Here is a 20933-nt window from a genome sequence, read left to right as displayed (position 1 = left end):
GCTTCAGAGACTCACTTAACCAGTCCGGAACCCATGAAAGTGGGTCACACCCGCCAGACCATCGAGGAGCGCAATCACTGGTTCTCCATCGGTCCCTGCCTTTACGGTGGACTGATGACATTTTAATATTTTCTAGAACCCAGGTAGAACACATACTCTATGTTCACAAGGTTCTACAACATTTGTTAGAGAACTGTTTATTTGTAAAGACAGAGAAATACGAGTTAGGGGTTTCATCTGTGAGTTTTCCTCAGTTTCATTCTGGGACAGGGACAACTTCGACCAAGACTGAGGCGGTAGCTCAGTGGTCCGTTCCCACTAACCGCAAGAATTTGCAGCAGTTCCTCTCACGCTGCTGACCTCACCCCAACGTCCTTTTGTCTGGTCATTGGTGGCGGACGCTGATTTCAGACGACCACGGCAGCTCTTCTCCTATGCTCCTATCTTTCGGCACACGGATCCAGCTCTGCAGTTCATCGTCGAGGTGGACGCATCTGCCACTGGAGTCGGGGCTGTTCTCTCCCACCATGGCCCATCTGATAACAAAGTTCATCCCTGCGCCTTCTACTCACGGAACCTCGCTGCGCTTCAGGAGTGGAGGCACTGTCTCGAGGGGGGTGGATACACCGTTTATCACCCTCACGGACCACAAGAACTTGTTCTATTTAAATATAGCTAAAAGACTGAATCCCCAGGCCAGGTGGTCATTGTTTCTCGGACGCTTTAATTTTTCCTTGCCTTTCCGTCTAGGTTCTAAGAATGTCAAACCCAATGCACTGTCCTGCCATTTTGCTGCAGTAGAAGCCTGCTCCTGATACGATCCTACCGGAGTCCCGTTTTATCTGTGCTGCTACCTGGGATATTGAGAGGGTTTTATTGGAGGCTCAGACAACAGAACCAGGTCCAGGTAATGGACCCACTAATCGGCTGTACTTACTTTCTGCAGTTTGCTCCCAGGTGCTACAGTGGGGACACACTTCAAAGCTAACCTGTCATCTGGGGATCCACCGCACTCTCTCCTTCCTCCACCAACACTTTTAGTGGCCCAATATGTCCCGGAATGTTAAGGACTTTGTATTAGCCTGCACAGTTTGCTAGAGGGAAAAGTCTGGTCACCAACCCGCAGCAGGACTTCTCCAACCGCTTACTCTTCCAAGGCGGCCATAGTCCCACATCTCTGTTGACTGTATCACTGGTCTTCCCCGTCTGAAGATAATACAGTGATTCTCTGTCATGGATCGTTTTTCAAAGATGACACACTTCATTCCCCTGCCGAAGCTTCCATTGGCATTAGAGACTGCTAATCTGCTGGTGCCTTACGTTTTTAAGAACCATGGACTCCCCACAGATGTTGTGTCTGACCGTGGCCTTCAGTTCACACCTTAAGTTTGGCAGGCTTTCTTCAGGGCTGTAGGTGCCTCGTTCAGCCTCTCTTCTGGATACCACCCACAGTCTAATGGCCAATCTGAACGAGCAAACCAAGAACTTCAGTCAGCTTTGTGCTGTGTTACTGCTCGTCACCCCACATCTTGGAGCGCTCACTTACCCTGGGTAGAATATGCTCACAATTCCCTAACGTCATCTGCCACTGGCTTGTCTCCCTTTATGGTGGCTTATGGCTACCTGCCTCCACTGTATCCTTCCCAAGAGCGCAAAGTGCTCAGGCTCACATTCGCCACTGTCAATCCATCTGGAGGCACACCAGGGCAGCCATCTCTCGTACGGCCCTGAGGAGCCAAAATGTGGTGGACAGGTATCGGTTTCCTGTTTCACAATATGAACCTGGGTAAAAGGTGTGGCAGCGACCTTCCCCTGCAGGTCAAGTCCGCAAGTTGGCTCCACGTTTAATTGGACCATTTGAGGTGAACGCCTCCGCAGTTCATCTCAAGCTCCCTGGATCCTTAAAGGTCCACCCTACGTTCCATGTGTCCCTCCTGAATCAGCTGGCTGGACAACATAAGCTGCCTCTTTTAGCAGTCTTTTTTGATTTCGACAGTCCTGTGAGTAAACTGTGTATATTGATGGATACAATAATGACACAGATACTGATCATGTTAACATTTATGAATTACAAATCTTTTTATCCATATTGCTACACTTCCTTGACAATACATACTGTTTTCTGAATGTTTCTGAACGTGTAATTCTCAGTCAATCATACTCCTCATTGCTTGCTCCCTTTGGTGATCTGGCAGTGGGCATAAAAAGCCTGTTGTGTAGATCACCCATGACGCTCTTTGAACTTAAGCCACTGCTTTGGAAGGGAATGCGTGCCTCAGTCATCAATTCCCAGAACCTCTTTGACATTAACACTTGCTTCATCCTATAATAATATTATAAACCCTTAGTATGTAATTGTGGTTGAATGATATGGTCATTTCAGATTGTTGACTTTCATTTCTCCCCGTTGGAAATTTTACAAGAGTGGGGCATGGTCTGGCATCCTCGACGGGCATATGGCCAATCCTATGTGCAAAGCCGATTACAAATGTGGTTAGTGCATAGTGAATAGTGTAGAGGTTGAGGATTGTTTTGGTTTTGTATCTTCTATTATAATTAAATTGTGAGTGAAAAGAATGACTAAACTGTTTTGACTAAAATGCATTGAGTTTTTGTTTGACTAAAACTAGACAAAACTGTTGTGACTTTTAGTCAACTAAAACATACACATAACATCAACAGTTAACCACCTCCCCTAAGAAAAATAATATGTGGCATGAGATGAAGACTAAATAGGTGACAAAATGAACACCAGTTTCACACTGCAACAATGGAATCCTAACTGAACATTTATTTTATTTTCTCTCCCTTGGTTACTTCCGCTTAATTTGTCGTCATCAATATATTCTTTGTATGTTTTCCTAATTCTTCCATCATATTCTTCATTTCCATTTGAGTTTGATCAATTTTGGTTGTGACTTGCAACTATGCATTATAACATAATTTAAGTGCACAAAATCTAAATAGCTGATTGAAAATAGTCAAATGAAAATGCAAACTCAGCTAACATAACTACCTGTTTCAGTGGAACATTTTTCGACAAATAAGATCAACGTTTGGGACGTTACGTTTGGGACACATCACTGGAAACACTAGAACGACTGGAGCTAAAACGAAAAACAAAAAAGGCACACCTACTGAATCCACATTTATTTTGAGCAGGCACCGATGATCACTTTAGGCAATAAAATAGGGCATACTGTTGCAATCCAAGTTGCATGGCAGCACATCTCTTGGGTGGCTCACATCAAGTGGAAGGCACTGTGGATATTGACTGTGAGTTAAATACAGTTCACACAGTGATCATAAACAAAAATGTCCCAAACTTATGTGTCACCTGCTTTCTCACTAGAGAACCTATGTCTATGGAGTGAGACAATATTTTGAGCTAAGGAGGCACTTGGCTGGGATGCAAATTTTTTCTGTGGTTCTGATGTTATTTTCATGAGAACAAGAAGTCTTCCTGAGTCTCTGCAGCGTGATGAATGACAGGGAGCACTTAATTTGATCACCCCTGTGTCAGGTTGAGAGGGAGCGATTGTTCTTATGCATTTGTCCACTTCCAAATAATCAATGGTTTTGAAATATCTCTAGCAAGCAGCTATCACTGCTGTTGTGAGTCAGAACACTGGATGAGCATCTGCTCCTCAGAGGTTCTGACGCTTTATACCATGTCACCGTTGTACAGACGAGACCAAGCCTGTAGCTAACAGTAGCGTCCCGCACACTGTCGTAACAGAGGCTCGAGCTCTCTCACTGATAGGCAGAGTTTGGCGCTGAGGGGCTCACTTTGTGTAGCAGGCTCACGGTGTCCACCGGTCAATTTTGACAGGGATAAGGCGTGGTGCAGTGTTTGGTTTCATTGGGACAGAATGAAGCAAAGGGATCCTGGTTTTCCCTCTCGGACTGTACATTCGTACAGTGCGGCTACCAGAAATGAAGCTCGAGGTGCCACCAAAGATGTGAACTGTGGACTGCAGTCTGAGACAATGTCCATAGCAATGCCATGGAGGTGAAAAACATGACTGATGACTTGGTCTTCACTCTCTAAAGTGGGCAAATGCTTGAGTCAGGCGGCAAAGTTCACCATCTTTTCAAATCTGTCCACAATACTGAGGATGGTTGTGTTGCTGTTGGATGGGGACAGCCTAGTGACAAAGTTGATAGCAATGCGGGACCAAGGCTGCCTAGGGATGGGGAGCCACCACATGTGTTACATATATAATTACATAAGCGCTGACAATTCGGGCAGAAATGCCTCCACAGTACAAAGACTTTTACCACCAAAGCTACATCACCAGAAACAGAGTGCTCTCTCTCTCTGTATATATAAAACTGCCTGAAGCCGCAAATCCTTATGCAGGATGTAAACTTCTGTAGGTACATGACGATGGACGACCGGATGGAAATCATAGAGAATGGAACAGATGCATCGATCTATAAGGGACATCTCTGACAGAGTGGACTGATCAAAAGCAGACTCTTCGTCATGATGGCAGCAACTCCGGAGTCATCAGAGTTGGCAGACAGGGTCATGGCAGACCCGAAGAATGCTAATGAGCTGACCTGAGTAGAGACATGAGGAACAGACTAAAAACAACTTCAGATATACATAATTATCTGCTGTGGAGTCTATTGTTATTATTGTGCAATCTAAAATAAAAGCAATACATACATGTCTGCCAATCACGGCCCTTGGTTCACCTAACGCGGAAGTGGGAGGACCAATTTGATAGGGGTGAAAACTCCTTCAAATATGCATATTTCCCATGGCAAATGAATAAAGCTGTATCTGGAGGTGTATAAGTGACTACTATGGGGTCTATTTTGATTTTTGTGCAATATAAAATAAAATCAATACCTCATACACGTCAGCCAATCACGACACATGGTTCACCTAACGCGGAAGTGGTGGGACCTATTTGGTTGGGATAACAACTCCTTCATAGATGCACATTTCCCCCTGGTAAATTAATATATCAATAATAAATCATGTGGAGTCTATAGTGATTTCTTCAAAGAAAAACAGAGCTCTGTACCTGTCAGCCAATCACGATACATTGTCATTAAGACTGCGGAGAAAAACGGACATAGACGATCCAATGACAAACATCTGATTTTGTGGAATTAATGTTTTGCATGTGGTAGAAAGCGCCATGAAATCATTTATTTCAATTTCCTCTGACTCAATAAAAGAAAGAAAAAAGCACCAGACATCAGGAAGGCCATCCAACTCAAGAAGGAGTCTTGTCAAGACCTTGATGTCTCGTGGGACTCCTGAAGCAGTTACAAGGTACCGGTTGGACCAGAGAGCTGCTGCTTCAGCTGTTGCTCAGGCTAAGCAGCAGGTGTGAGAGGATTTCGCAGAATCCATGGAGGAAGACAGTTAGTCTGCACCAACACGCTTCTGGAAAACGGACAAGCATCTCAGACTGGGGAGACAACAGAATATCAAAGCTCTTTACAGTAAGGATGGAACACCGTTGATTTAAACTAAAGATGGAAATTGCCATCGGAAACAGCACTTTGAAGAACGGACGTTCCACCCTCGGTAAGGGAGACAGAGCTGGAGGATGATGTGCAGTCTTCATCGATTTCTCAGGCTGATTTGCGGTTTGGTGGCCTGAGAATCCAGTCACTGCTATTTGCAGATGATTTGGATCTCATGGCTTCATCACGGTGCGACCTTCATCTCTCACAAGATTGGTTTGTATCTCAGTGTGAAGCTCAGTGTGGATCAGCAAATCTCAGTTTGAGGTCATGGTTCTCAACCGGAAAAGGGTGGATTGTTCTTTTCAAGTACGGAATGAGTCCCTGCCTCAAGCAGAGAAGTTAAAGTATATTCTTGTCTTGTCTTGTTCTCGAATGGGGGGGGGGGGGGGGGGGGGGGGGGGGGGGGGGGGGTAGGGGAGTGGAGATTCTGATGATGATCGAAGTCTGACACCGCAACTGAAAGTTCTCCTTGGCACGGAACAAATCCAACAAAACTCAAACTTAACCTAGAAGTTATATGTCATGTTCTGTCATGTATTAAAATTATGTTCTTCCACAAATTGTTTAATAGGTAAGTGGAAAACGACACTCATTGTGAATGCCCAAACACAGACAACATTCAGATAACAGAGTTTACCTGGTTTCCAGAGGAACATTGCTGCCCTGCGCCCAGCTGCCCTGTAACGGGGCACTTCCAGGGCGTGTAGTCGGCAACTTGGCTGGTGATTGACCGGCAACAGGGGCCGGGCTTCCACTATAGGTTGTAAACTGGTGAGTGGACGTCAACAACTGTCCAGTGGAGCACAAAGATTGGTTGAGTGATGTTATGGCGGCATGCAGTCCATGCAAGGTTGGCACGGGGAGCAGTGTGGAGTTGTGGTAATTGGATGGTGGCTCTGCAAACATGAAGAACACATATGTATTTATATATAAAAAAATGTCTGTCTCTACTTGATTCAGAAATAAAGTGAAAGATACAAACTATTAAAATACTGGATTCTTGCAAAAGTCAGCAATATCTCATTAAAAAAACACCTCATGCATTTTTTTTTCTAGTCAATGACATTTCAGAGAATACCGCCAGAAATACATGACTCAACTTCTGTTCGCTTCATATTAATGCAGAAACATTGCAAGGTAACCTTTGTGTGAACCATACGAAACAACCAACTCATCTTACTTTGGCATCAATAATTTCTTGCAACAGCACTAACACAACACAAAAGGAAGAATGCTGGCCCTCTCAAGTACAAATACCCTTCTTTTAGAGTCAGTTAACACATGTTTCAATGAGCTCTATTCAGATCCTCTCTGCATCATCGGAACTGTATGTGACCTGTGTAACGCGAAGGGAGGAAGGTAAATAGCGGCACACATGGATGCGTAAAACGGCAAGACAGAGAAGCACATTGCAAAGACAAATATGAACACAGTTAACATTCAATATGTGCCATGGCAAGCCTTGTTTTGATAAACAGTCATGTTTAATTAAAGAAAATATTGTCTATATCTCTCAACAGTTGCACTTGTTCTGAATGCACTTAGTTGTAGTGATCGTATGACTAAAAGTTACACTGCATATACAGTACCTTAAATGCCCATTTTATGAGAGAACATGTTTAATTTCATGTTTTTTCAACAGGCCGCTCAGCCAATTGGTCATTATTTGATTTCTGAGTGAGGCAAAATCTGAAAATGATACATTTATTTTTATTTAATTTCATGTTTTATTACACATTATCGAAATGTTAGCGATAAACACATATTCAACATTCATAAATGTTGTAGTAATTAATGATAAGATCTAAAAGTACTACGACTAAATATAGTTGTAATTGTCATGATCTGCTTTTATTTTGTCCCGTTTTGTTTCTCCCTCCTTCCTTCCAATCATCCTCTAATCACCTGTGTATAAGAACACCTGAACTCCAGCAGCGTGTGGCAGATTGACTCATCTTGTTCCCGTGGTAAATTGTCTCTCCTCGTTCATTCTCGCTTTTTGTGCGCTTGTTTACTTATTTTGATTAATCTTTCTGAAACCCTGGTGCCTGAGTTATTGGTTTGTTTCTTCCTCTGTTTCCACGTATTTCCTGGTTTGTTTTGTGATTGACTATATCTCTTCATTGTGTTTTTGTTTATCTGTTTATAGATTTAAGTTTGTTTGATTCTCCCGATTCGGTGACGCTTTCTGTTATTCTTGTTTGTGGACTTCTGCCGGTTTGGTGACTCTTTGATTTTGGACATTACATTCTGACTTTGCTTTGTTTCTCCTGGTTAGGTGACCCTTTCTGTTCAGGTTTTATTGAACCATCTTCAACCAAAACAGTAATGCCTTGGTGTTTGCACAGAGTTGATGCCATCAATGCATCATTGCAACTAGATGTCAAATTACCACATTAATTGTGATTAATTAAGCACAGACATGACTTGTGAGTCATTTTTATTTATTTATTTTTTAATTGTACTAGTGGGGCACAAAACGGACAATACATGCAAATCATGGTAATGCCCCTCGGCACTACCATGATTTGTCAGCAACAAGACCCAAGATGAAGACAGCACGACTGCAGCAAGTTCATTTATAAGCAGACAGAAATTAAATTATGAATCAGGGTTACTGCCCCGTGTAAACAGTCGTGGTGCACCACCACGGCTTAAATGAAAGCCGCCATGCTTCCAGAATAATGTTCATTTAAAGCTAAAGTTTAAAGTGAAGAGAGAGCCTGCAGCCAACCAATCAAAGGAGAGAACAGCAGTGATGCAACCATGTGCCCAGTGCTGCAGTGACACACACATTGCTCAAAGAAACTGTCTCACTGTGATCTACAATTATACATTTTATATTTACAATTCATTGGTAACACTAATCCCTGGTTTCCACATAATTTCAAATAACCAAGGATGTTTTTTCGGCGTCGATTAAATAGCCATAGTAAAATTGTGACAATGTGCAGGTGTGTGGGTGACACAACATACAACATACATACTTTCAGTACTTGAAGAATGATGGCAGTGGTGAAGACAGATGCTGAATAAGTGTGTGAAGACAGAAACTGACAAAAGCATGAAAGCATTTCCATGTCGATGAAGAGACAAACACGGTATCCTGTCTTTAAAGCCATAAATATTGCCTCCTCATCATTATAGAACATGCTCCATCGCAGGCATCTAGACTAGAACTGTGGACCCCAAACAAGGTAAATACAATGCGACTTCTCTGTTTAATACTGATCTTTCTTTTGCCAATAAGTGCCTCATGAAGTCATATGAATTTGATTGAACTTCAAGTGCTCAAATCCACACATTTCATCCATGTGTCTCCAGTGTTCAGCTCGACCACCATTGCCCGTCAGCTGAGCAGCTTGGCGAACTGGAGCGGATTCACCACTGTGATCATGACACAGTTCGTGAGCTTGTTGGAATCAACTTTTCAGGTTTACAAACAGATGTTATCCCGTCAGAACACGCCGCTGGCTCAAAATTGTGAGCATAATCCGAGACCGGCACAGAGCTGTGTACATGTGATTGATTCAGAGGGCTGCAGAGCATCATGGGAACCATACAGTTTCATTTCACATCACCATACCCGTACTGGAGATTATTGTCGAGAGTGACTGACATGCCAGCTATTGTTACATTAGTAATTCTGCCGGTATGTTGTCAGTGACATTTATTATTATGCCGCATTAAAAGACTGATGCAAACAGTTCTCCTACTTGGAAAGATGAAACTGGACTATAATTGTCATCAGTGGTACACTTCAACTATGAGAGATGGGGTGGATACGAGTAAGGGGTGCAAACCTCATGCTTTGGGTCTGTAAAAGGGACATGATGACTGATCCGACGGTGAAATGTTAAGCCAAACCTGCTGCCATCATAGAGAGTATTAAAGATGGAACATAGTTGGCTCTTCTAGCGTGACAATGATGCCAAGCACACCAGTTGGGCAACAAAGTGATAGCCTCATAACATGACTGCTCTAGAGCAGATCTGAATGGAGGAATGGGCTACAGTGTGTGCAAACATAACTCAAATGAGGTTGTGTTAGATAGAACTGAGCTCAACTTTTGTCATTAATCAAATACTTATTTACCATCATAATTAAAAAAAGTTCTTTAATAATTCTACAGTGTGATTCCCTGAATCAGTCATTCATCAGACATCACACACAGTAAAACAGTAAAAACAATCAAGTAAATAAATAAATCTGAAATGGAAAGCAGCCAATCAAGAAGCGAATTGAAGTTTTGGCATTTATTGAAATGGTGACTACAAAAACACTAGTTTTACTAGTCCCCTACGTGCAGTTTCCCTCAGCTGGTCCCTTCATATGTCTGGCCGGATGCACGACTTCAGTTCCATGAGCTGTGGACACATTACCATCATTTTGTTGTGTTTCTTTTTGCATATTTCCATTAAAAATATGCTTATTTTGATGTGTGAGATTTCATTATTCATTATTTCGAGGGCATGATGGCTCTCATTTAAGCAGTCGCGCCGCGCCACAATCATTTACATGTCGCCGAAATCCTGAAATTGCAGACCCATTGCAGCCTTTAACTGCTTGCAGCTTCAGCTTTTGCAGTAATTCTCCTTTATACATTTTTTTGAAGCCACAGGGGTGCAGTGACTAGAGGATAATTCAGCTTTCTTGTGCAGTAAACGAAAACGAGAAGGGAGTATTTGTTTATTTTTTATCCCCATGTAAGACGCTTTAGTCTTATTTTTATTCATCAGTTATTACACACATTCACACAGTTTATTGTTGAATCAGAATTATTTGATTCTCATTGTGATTGTTATTACAGTAGGAACAGTTCAACTGTTCTCCTCTGGCACAGTTCCAGCCACTGGAGTGACCCCCCTCTTCTTGAGGAATTGTCTTTAAATAATGTAAACTCCACCTATTCATTGCGCTACGGGGTGCGAACTGAAGGTGGCACTTTCTCTTCATACACACAGCCCAGAGTGACGAGTGAAAGCTGGTCTCACACCAACTTCAGTTGTGTTTTGAGACAACTCTAGAGAGTAATTAGGGTACCACACATCATCTATCCAGTCAGTAAAGAGTCAGGAATAGGTTACTTGATGTCACTTGAAGAAGATTAGTGATTGTAAAGTAGTAGTGGGTGAGAGTGTGGCCAGACAATGTAGGATGGTGGGACCAGGATGGATAGGATCAGGAACGACTATATCACTATTCCTTACCTCTAAACCCTTCACTGAGCAACTCTTCCACAATGCCCTTCAATGCAGACAGCTGCAGCCTGTAATCAGTTTAACCCACATTCTTTCTTGTTATTGAAGCCCGTCTTCGACCTAGCTTCCTACGCCAATGTAAGTAACTAGACTATGGCAAGTGGTTCCTGCGCAGATGGACTATAATGTTGTCCAATCCACGAGTGATTTGAGTGATTGAGTTAGATATTGAGTTAACTGGCCTTCTCTCAAAAGTGAAGCATTTGAGTTCTTGACTCCTGCTCTTCTTGTGTTAAAAAGACAATTCTCTCATAAAAAGCAAATTTAAGAACTTGCAGTCAATGAAGTGTGAGTGGAGTAATGATCTATTCAGGATGCTGTATTGTCTTTCTGTTTCAATAAGGTGTTTGCAGAGCTCCAACAGATCACAAAGCAGAACCTACCCAACACTTTCAATGCTGAGCTTGACTGCGATCTTCCACAACTGATGTCGTTAATCAGCCAGAAGGCTTCCAAAACTGGGATGATTTCAGATTGTTTGGCTGAAATTTTGAAAGTCCATGATGAGCAGGTGAACAAATCATACACATTCTAGTAAATCACACATGTAGCAATGTTCAGTCATTATTTTTTTTCTGGATTGTGAAGCAATTGTGTTGTTGGAATAAATACTTTTAAAATGCTATTCATTTACATATGTATGAAACTATTACTCAGTCATCACGCTAACAGTAACATCAAGTTTCACGTACCACTGTCCTTCATTGCCAACCTGTGTTTTTGCGTGAGGATGCTTCTGGGTTTTTCAAATCTGAAAAATCACTGAATGTGGACAAGACCAAAGAGATTGTTGTGAACTTCAGGAGAGCTCACGTCCAGCATGCAACGGTTCTGCAGTGGCGAGAGTGAGCGGTACTTAGTTCCAGGGAGTTTCTGCAGTTCGCAGAGGACCTCTCCTGGGCCAGCGACACCTCATATCCATGTCCAAACTTGTTGATGTTTGAGTGTATGATTCTCCATATGAAGACTGCCAAAATCAGTTCACATCAAGCTGCTTACCATGCTGTGATGTCACAAAAGATGGCCCTTGTAAAAGCCAGATATCTCAAGCTGCAACACTTCACATTCAGTATCAAGTACCATGAAGCACTCAATTTCTCTGCGATCATCTGCAAACCACACTTTTTCATATCGACGTGGTAAGTGCCAAGGAATGTCCCAGACTTAAGGAACTCAAAGCTAGATATTTGCACAATGCTTGAACTTCTCAATAGCCTTATGTTCCACTGTTAGATTTGTAATACACACCACAGAGGTTCTGCATTGCTTTGTCAGTATGAAGTTATACAAAGTTTATATCCTGGTCCCCACTTGGCAGGCTTTTAGCTAGGATTTTGAAACATGGAGTCTACAAAACCAATTTTGATCCCAATTACGCTGTGCAATCCTTCGCTCCCTGGAGTGGTTTGGCACTGGGGGCGGGAGGAGGGAGCTGCGTGAAAAAAAAAAAAAAACGAAAGCACCAAACTTCAGACAAACAAAATTCCATGTCAATTCAAAAGATATTTTTAGGATACAACACCTACAACTCTTCTTTGTGTTTTGCTGGAAAAGAGCCCCGATATAACAGCAACACAAAACAAATTTTCCCGGTTGCAGCAGTAAGAGAGCAATCCATTCAGGGAAAAAAACAAGCAAGCTCAAAAATTCAGATAAACACCACCTATGAGGTCCCTGTCATAGAGATTGTTTAGAACTAGTGGCAATATCGTCACATGTCAGCGCTCACGTTAAAAGGAGTTTAAGTTGACTGTGGTACAGTTACCAGCGACAGGATCACAGCCAATCAGAGGCAAGTGTGCACATTCAGACAGTTTCCATGGCATAAGTATGAGAAAAATCAAAATAATACACAGCTTTTTCTCTAAGGAGTGTAGTCAGAGCATGGCTGGGAACAGTGCATTCACAACTGGAGCAACAACCTTCATAATCAGGACGTAGAAGAAGCACAACAAATCCGAAAAGCATGACATTGTTGACACTGCATGTCATTTTTTTTTTTTTTTTCAAGTGAATTTGAACAGTACAATTCCGATTTTTTCAAATCCGAACCAAAACTCTTTCATATGGAGATAAAAATCAGATGTCTGTCCGATGCAACTGCAGTCTGTACAACCAGGTCACATTCATCCAACCTACGCATCATCAACAAGCGAGAGAGTGGAAAAAGGGTTGGTACCCACAAACTGACATTTCTTGTGATACGCAAGTAATGAATGAACTCTGTGTTAGCAAAGCAGCAACAAAAAATGTTTACAAGGAACCAGTTCCGCCACTATCAGTGCAAGGGTTTTTTTAATTTCTATACATTGTGTTCTTATTGAAAAATCATATGAAAATTAGTGTACACAAAAAATTTGTTTTGGTGCACCTAAAACAAATACGAACAAAACAAAACCAAAGTTGAAAGGCTGTGATGGCTTGGCTATGACACTAATGAATGTTCAAATGTGCGCAAGCCAGTGACCATGAGCTTATTTCATTTTCTTAGCCACACAGGGATAATGGGAGGCATGACAAGAGATTCCTGTCGTTGCGTGTGTGTATGTGTAGGCATGTTTTGCCATACTTGTGAGTACCAAGTCTTGACAAGCCACCTTCTTGTGAGGTCATTTTGCTTTGTGAGGACAAAGTGATCGAGACACAACAATACACAAAAATATACCAGTATGACGATATTGTTTTCATTTCTATAGGGATAAATAAGCCAGCCCGACGTGATGTGCAAAGGAATAGATATGATTACTACATTGGCAGGGACTTTGGATGTCCCCAGTACAAATGGTATACCATGCCAAAATTTGGAACGGCTAGTAATAAATACTGCGTTGTTTTGAGAGTACCGTAGAACTGTGCTTGACTATCTCATTTTCCAATATATATATATATATATATATATATATATATATATATATATATATATATAGTTGCTTATTGCGGTCTGAAGAATGGGAGAGGGCAGCCAGAATGTGGGACCAGGTCTCCCGGCAACGTTGAAGGTGGTCATTAACCGAGCGGGGCGGTGCTCTCTGTCACCTGGGAGGGAAAAAGTGGAGGCTTGCAACCGTAGGCGACCAGTGGAGGAAGGGTTAGAGTGTGCATATTCCACCCAGGGGAGATGGGAGGACCAGGAGGCGGGATGCTGCGCAAACACAAATCGTAGGGCAGACTCCAGATCTTGATTGGTTCTTTCAGAGAGTCCATTTGACTGGGAGTGGTAACCAGAAGTTAGACTAGGAGTAGCCCCCGGGGACTTTACAAAGGGCCGCCAGACTCGTGATGCAAATTGTGGTCCTCTGTCGGAGACCACGTTGACTAGAATGCTGTGTCAGCGAAAAACGTGAAGTACCAACAAGTCGGTTGTCTCAAGTGCAGATGGGGGTTTTGACAGAGGAATGAAATGTGCCATTTTAGAGAATCTGTCCACTAATGTCATGATCGTTGTCTTCGTTGTCAGGATGACAGGCAAGCTTGGAGGAATGACCCCCCTGGATAATCTGGGGTGTTGTGGGTTCGGGGACGAAACAACGACCCGGTGGACCGGAGCTTGGAGCAGGGTGAAGCTTCTGAGCTTGCAGGACCGCCCTCTCGATGTCCCAGCAGGCGACGCAGATTATGTCCGTAGAATGGTCTTTAGTCCTGCTTCAGAGGGTTCGTGGAGTCGAGAAAGGGCATCTGGCTTTGTGTTGCGACTCCCAGGTCTGTACGTGATAAAAAAAACGAAATCTCCCTAAAAACAGGGCCCACCGGGCCTGGTGTGAGTTCAGGCGTTTGGCGGTCTGGAGCTACGTTAAGTTCTTGTGGTCCGAAATAACCATGAATGGTATCTCAGTGCTCTCTAGCCAGTGCCTCCATTCCTGCAGAGCAGAGACTACAGCCAACAACTCACGGTTACCCATATCAGAGTTTAGTTCAGCGGGAGACTTACACACAAGATCAGTTGATGAACATCAGGGCTATGACTCCGTCTGGTTTACTACCAGTACTTCTGGTGTCAGTTAGTTCACCTTTTGGTTGGGCGGAAGAGACTGAGGAGGAGAGGGAAACGTGCCGGTGAGCTCGTTCGCCTTCGTCGAAGAAGATCGCACACTCCGCTTCCCTGGATAATCCTCTCCAACGTCCGCTTGCTGAGCAATAAGATGGATGAACTGGCGCTGATGTTCAGACGGAACAGAGACTTTTCCTCCTCTTGTGTTTTGTGTTTCACAGAGACGTGGTTGAGCGATCTCTTCCCGGACACTGCGCTTCATCTGGAGGGATTCCAGCTTTACCGCGCGGACCGGGTTCCGGAGCTCACCGGCAAAACCAAAGGCGGAGGACTGTGATCGCTGGTGTACGGATGTGACGGTGATCTTTCAGCACTGCTCTCCCTCTCTGGAATGTCTGATCGTGAACTGTAAGCCATTTTACTCCCCACGTGAGTTCGCTTCATTCATTCTGGCTGCGGTATATATCCCGCTCAGCGTGGATGTACATGAAGCTCAGAGTGCGCTCGTGGATCAGGTTCGGCATGTGGAGCGAACTTTCCCGGACTCTCCTGTGATTGTGCTTGGTGACTTCAACAAGGCGACTCTGAGCGAGGAGCTTCCCAAGTACAAGCAGGTGGTAAAATGCCCCACCAGAGAGCAGAGCGTGCTGGATCACTGTTACTCATCGCTCCGCAACTCTTATACCGCCCTCCCTCGAGCTGCACTGGGATTCTCTGACCACTTGATGGTTCATCTTGTTCCCACGTACAAGCAGAAACTGAAGCTGGCAAAGCCTGTTGTGAGGAGCACGAGGATCTGGACAAGTGAAGCTAAAGCAGTCTTGTATGGAGACCACAGACTGGGAGGTGTTCAGGGCTGCTACCAATAATCTGGATGAGTATAAAGTACAGACACTGTGACTTCATGGATCAGCTACTGTGAAGAGTGCATAATTCCAACGCGCACCAAGGTGAGTTATGCTAATGACAAACCTTGGTTCACAGCAAAACTCAGCCAGATTAGACGGGAGAAGGAGGCAGCTCGCAAGAGTGGGGACAGGAATTGCTACAAAGAGGTGAAGTATCGGTTTCAGAGAGAGCTGAAGAAAGCTATGGCCGCATACTCTGAGAAACTTACGCAGCAGTTCTCAGCCAATAACTCAGCCGCGGTGTGGAGAGGGCTCAAGGTGGTCACTAACTACAAGCCACGTGCCCCCCTACTCCGAACAACCTTGCTCTGGCACAGGACATGAACAACTTCTATTGTCGCTTTGAGCAACCTTTTTGCACCAACACCTCTGTGGTCTCTCCAGCCCCATGTTCCACTTTACAAAAAAGGACTATGCTGTCTCTTAGTGACACAACTAAGACGAATGATGTCACTGAGACAGCAAAGTCGATCACAGTCACTTTTGATGAGCCACCCACTCACCTCCCCCCTCTCTCTCTTGACATCATGGAGCAGGATGTGCTCACTCAGTTCAGGAAGCTGAACCTTCGGAAGATTGCGGGTCCGGACAGAGTTTCCCCTGCCATCCTGAAGCATTGTGCTACTGAGCTTGCTCCAGTGTTCACGGACATCTTCAATGCTTCCATGGTGTCCTGTCATGCTCCTGCCTGCTTTAAGTCCTCATCATTCCTGTTCCCAAGAGAGCCAGGATCACAGGACTGAATGATTACAGACCGGTGGCACTGACGTCTGTAGTCATAAAGTCCTTTGAGCGCCTGGTTCTCTCTCACCTGAAATCTATCAATGCTTCTCACCTGGACTCATTGCAGTTTGCCGACAGATCCGTGGACGATGCAGTGAACCAAGCCCTTCATTTCCTTCTGCAGCATCTGGATTGCCCAGGAACCTACGCCAGGATCCTGTTTGTAGACTTCAGCTCTGCCTTTAACACGATTCTTCCAGCTCAAGTTTGCGGATGACACCCCATCATCGGGCTCATCTCAGATGGAGATGAGTCGGCTTACAGGAGCGGCTGGTGTCCTGGTGCAGCCACCCCCCCCATGTTGGCTGGTTTACCCATTCCTATTGTAGACTCCTTCTACTTCCTAGGAACCACCATCACTGAGGACCTCAAATGGGAGCCAACCATCAGGTCCCTCCTCAGGAAGGCCCAGCAGAGAATGTTCTTCCTGAGGCAGCAACGAAAACTACAACTGCAGACGAACCTCCTGTCACAGGAACAGCTTCTTCCCCTTGGCCGTCAGACTGTTGAATTTGTGAACAGCCTCTGAAAGATTAGTCGTACGTGTTCCTGGTGTTCCTCCTGCCCCCTCGGGAAAATCATCCAGATACACATACACAAAATGATTGATCATGTCTCTGAGAACATCGTTAACTTACGTTTGAAAAACGTCCTGAGTGTTAGCAAAACCAAAAGGCATGACCCAATACTAAAGTGTCCCAGGGGTGTCTTAAAAGCAGTCTTCCACTCGTCTCCCTCATATGCAAAGCAAGCGATAGGCATTTTGGAGATCGAGTTTGGAGAAGATTGTGGCCTGATTTAGTGGTTCAAACGCTGGGTTGATAAGAGGAAGGGGATACTAATTTTAGATAGTAATCTGGTTGAGACTGCGGCAGTTGATACAGGGGCGAAGAGTTTTGTCCTTCTTATTAACAAAAAAGAAACCTGCTCCCAGAGGAGTGGAGGAAGGACGGCTCAGACCTGCTGTTAGGGATTCATTCATGCATCTTTCAAGAGCTGATGTATAGTCTGTTCGTGGGGAGAGGAGCCCCACAAACCAAATCAATAGCACAGTCATATGGACAAAGGAAGGGAGGGAATGGGCTTGGACTTTACTAAGCACCTTCCCAGATCATGGTAGCAGGAGGGGACCTGTGAGAGGTCGGGGGGGACTGGAGGAGGGGAACGCGAAGAAGAATAGAGGCTGGTGGCAGAACATAAACAATGGGAGTGACAGTAAGTGCTCCAACCTAAGGGAGGACTCCCAGTGCAGATATCGGAAGGGTAGCTGCTGCCATATAGGCGCAGCCATTTTTCTGCCCTGAGAGGGAGGGAGGCACAGTGGGGGCCAAAGACGGGGGGGTGAAAGCCAAGGGTGAAGAGTCACTAAAGGAAAGGGAGGCGGGGGCGGAGCGGCTTGTCTGCAAAACTTCCAGGAGAGTTGAGCGACCTGGGGAGGCCGGTTGTATCTGGGAGCCAATAAAGATAGCTGGTTTTGGGTCAGGCTGATGCTGGAATTTTCCATCTGCCCTTGAGTCTCTCTGAGTCTCCGGGTGGCTTGTCCGAATTCGATGGTCAGATTCAGCCAAGCCGAGCTGACATTGTTATCCACTTTGCGAAGGTGTTCAGAAATGGCCTCCAGCAAGCGGCTTAGCTCAACTAACGTTTGAGTCTGAGTGCTGGCAGCCCTGCACAATCCCTCAGACATGACTGGCAGCTTCTCCATGGCCACATATGCTGCCAACGGTTTCCGAATTTTGTGACAGAACTGGTAGCCACTTAGACAAATCAGCAAGAAAACCTGTGTGTGGATGTCCACATAGCCAACATGTCCCATTAGAATCAGAATCAGAATCAGAATCAGAATCAGAATCAAATTTATTGCCATGGTCAGTGGGGAGCCCACTGACTAGGAAAGTGCCTTGGAATAAAGTGCAACAAAAAACAAATAAAATAACATAAATAGAATAACATTACAACAAGGCTGTTCATGAATTTAACAATCTGACGGCCGAGGGAAAGAAGCTGTTCCTGTGACGGGAGGTTCTGGTCTGGATGGACCGTAGCCTCCTGCCAGAGGGAAGAGGAACAAACAGTCTATGTCCAGGGTGAGAAGGGTCGGCTCTGATCCGACCTGCACGTCTCTGGGTCCTAGAGGCATACAGGTCATGAAGAGGTGGCAGGCTGCAACCGATCACCTTCTCAGCAGAACGTACGATGCGCTGCAGTCTGCTCTTGTCCCTGGAGGTGGCACTGTTGTACCAGACGGTGATAGAGGAGGTGAGGATGGACTGGATGATGGCTGTGTAGAACTCCACCAGCAACTTCGTCGGCAGTCGTAGTTTTCGTAGCTGCCTCAGAAAGAACATTCTCTGCTGGGCCTTCCTGATGAGGGACCTGATGGTTGGCTCCCATTTGAGGTCCTCAGTGATGGTGGTTCCCAGGAAGCAGAAGGAGTCCACAATAGGAATCGATAAACCAGCCAACATGAGAGGGGACGGAGGAGCTGTTACTCTCCTGAAGTCCATGATCATCTCCACTGTCTTCTGAGCGTTGAGCTCCAGGTTGTTGTGGCTGCACTAGGACACCAGCCGCTCCACCTCCCTCCTGTAAGCCGACTCATCTCCATCTGAGATGAGCCCGATGATGGTGGTGTCGTCCGCAAACTTGATCAGCTTCACGGACTCGTGGCTGGAGGTGCAGCAGTTAGTGTACAGGGAGAAGAGCCATGGAGAGAGAACACAGCCCTGAGGAGACCCAATGTTGAGGGTCCGAGTGTCAGAGACAGTCATCCCCAGCCGCACACGCTGACTTCGGCTGGTCAGGAAGTCTGTAATCCATCTGCAGAGGGAGTCAGGCACGTCCAGCTGGCGAAGCTTGTCTTCAAGCAGAGTTGGAAGAATTGTATTAAAGGCAGAGCTGAAGTCCACAAACAGGATCCTGGCATAGGTTCCTGGGGAGTCCAGATGCTCCAGAACGAAATGAAGGGCCTGGTTCACTGCATCGTCCACAGATCTGTTGGCTCTGTAGGCAAACTGCAATGAGTCCAGGTGAGAAGCAGTGATGGACTTCAGGTGAGAGAGAACCAGGCGCTCAAAGGACTTCATGACCACAGACGTCAGTGCCACCGGTCTGTAGTCATTCAGTCCAGTGATCCTGGCCTTCTTGGGAACAGGGATGATAGTGGAGGACTTAAAGCAGGCAGGAACATGACAGGACACCAAGGAAGCATTGAAGATGTCCGTGAACACTGGAGCCAGCTCAGCAGCACAATGCTTCAGGATGGCAGGGGAAACTCTGTCCGGACCTGCCGCCTTCCGAAGGTTCAGCCTCCTGAACTGAGTGAGCACGTCCTGCTCCATGATGTCAAGAGAAAGAGGGGGGAGGTGAGGGGGTGGCTCATCAAAAGTGACTGTGATCTTTGCTGTCTCAGTGACATCGTTGGTCTTAGTTGTGTCACTAAGAGACAGCACAGTCCTTTGTTGTAAAGTGGAACATGGGGCTGGAGAGACCACAGAGGTGCTGGGGCAAAATGGCTGCTCAAAGCGACAATAAAAGTTGTTCAGGTCCTGTGCAAGAGTGAGGTTGTTCAGACTGTGGGGGGCACGTGGCTTGTAGTTAGTGACCACCTTGAGCCCTCTCCACACCGCAGCCGAGTCATTGGCTGAGAACTGCTGCGTGAGTTTGTCAGAGTATGCGGCCTTAGCTTTCTTCAGCTCCCTCTGAAACCGATACTTCATCTCTTTGTAGCAGTTCCTGTCCCCACTCTTGCGCGCTGCCTCCTTCTCCCGTCTAATCTGGCTGAGTTATGGTTTTCCTGTCTTCTTTTCTCATCTTGTGACAATGTCTTGACTCAGATGGGATATTGTGACCTGAAGAATTTGCAGAGAAGCCTCTCAAAACATGAGCGGTCGACCACTTCACATTCAAAGTCAGATCGCACTAAAAATGTTGTGGTTGTCCAAGATAGACTTGGCTTTGGATGAACAGCGGGGACTCATTATCGGCATCCACATTGCCAAGGTAAAAGAGAACCGGGAGATTTTAAAAGATCTACTTAATGCCACGTGCTTCCTCGCCAAACAGCAAAAAGGTAACACCATAACAACGTTTTTTGTTGCTGTAGTTTGTTTTTTGTGCTTTTTTGTATAATACAGTTTGTATGTCAAAAAGCTGACGTGAGATTTTCAACATAACCCGTTAACTGCTGCCAATCAAATGGTGAATAGGCAACTCTGTAGGGTTCATGTGTTTGTAAATCTGATTGTTATGAAGTCAGTGCCTCACCAGCCATAAACCTCACAGCACGTCACTGCACAGGTCTAATATTTCAAAAGACGCTTTATCAGCAGGATAGGTATCCTTTAAATCTTATCTTACTCAGTTAATTCCTGAAAATTGTTCAATCTACAGCAGATCACACCACAACCACAAAAAAGACAAAATATTGACTACATTTCTATCCATTCTGCTGTTTCACGGGCAACCCTTCACTATGCATGTAAGTGGTTGAGCAATGAC

At 45.0% G+C, this 20933-nt stretch overlaps 1 protein-coding gene across 12 annotated transcripts in view; it reads right to left on the bottom strand.

Annotated features, from left to right (window-relative positions):
- LOC128754971 (teneurin-3-like) overlaps nucleotides 1-20933 on the bottom strand; it is a 160128-nt gene that overhangs the window by 120087 nt on the left and 19108 nt on the right. For 2 of the 12 annotated variants that reach the window (XM_053858014.1, XM_053858009.1), the window contains exon 1: nucleotides 6131-6385. The exons of 9 other annotated variants lie outside the window; for them this stretch is intronic. The gene's annotated coding sequence lies outside the window, so the exon portion shown is untranslated. Of the gene's footprint in view, nucleotides 1-6130; nucleotides 6390-20933 lie in introns of those variants that run through there. One more of the 12 variants, XM_053858007.1, reaches the window with a different exon arrangement.

The sequence above is a fragment of the Synchiropus splendidus genome, chromosome 2 (assembly GCF_027744825.2).
Source record: "Synchiropus splendidus isolate RoL2022-P1 chromosome 2, RoL_Sspl_1.0, whole genome shotgun sequence".
In the NCBI taxonomy this organism is placed as follows: domain Eukaryota; kingdom Metazoa; phylum Chordata; class Actinopteri; order Syngnathiformes; family Callionymidae; genus Synchiropus; species Synchiropus splendidus.
This window is presented reverse-complemented; position numbering and strand designations above follow the sequence as displayed.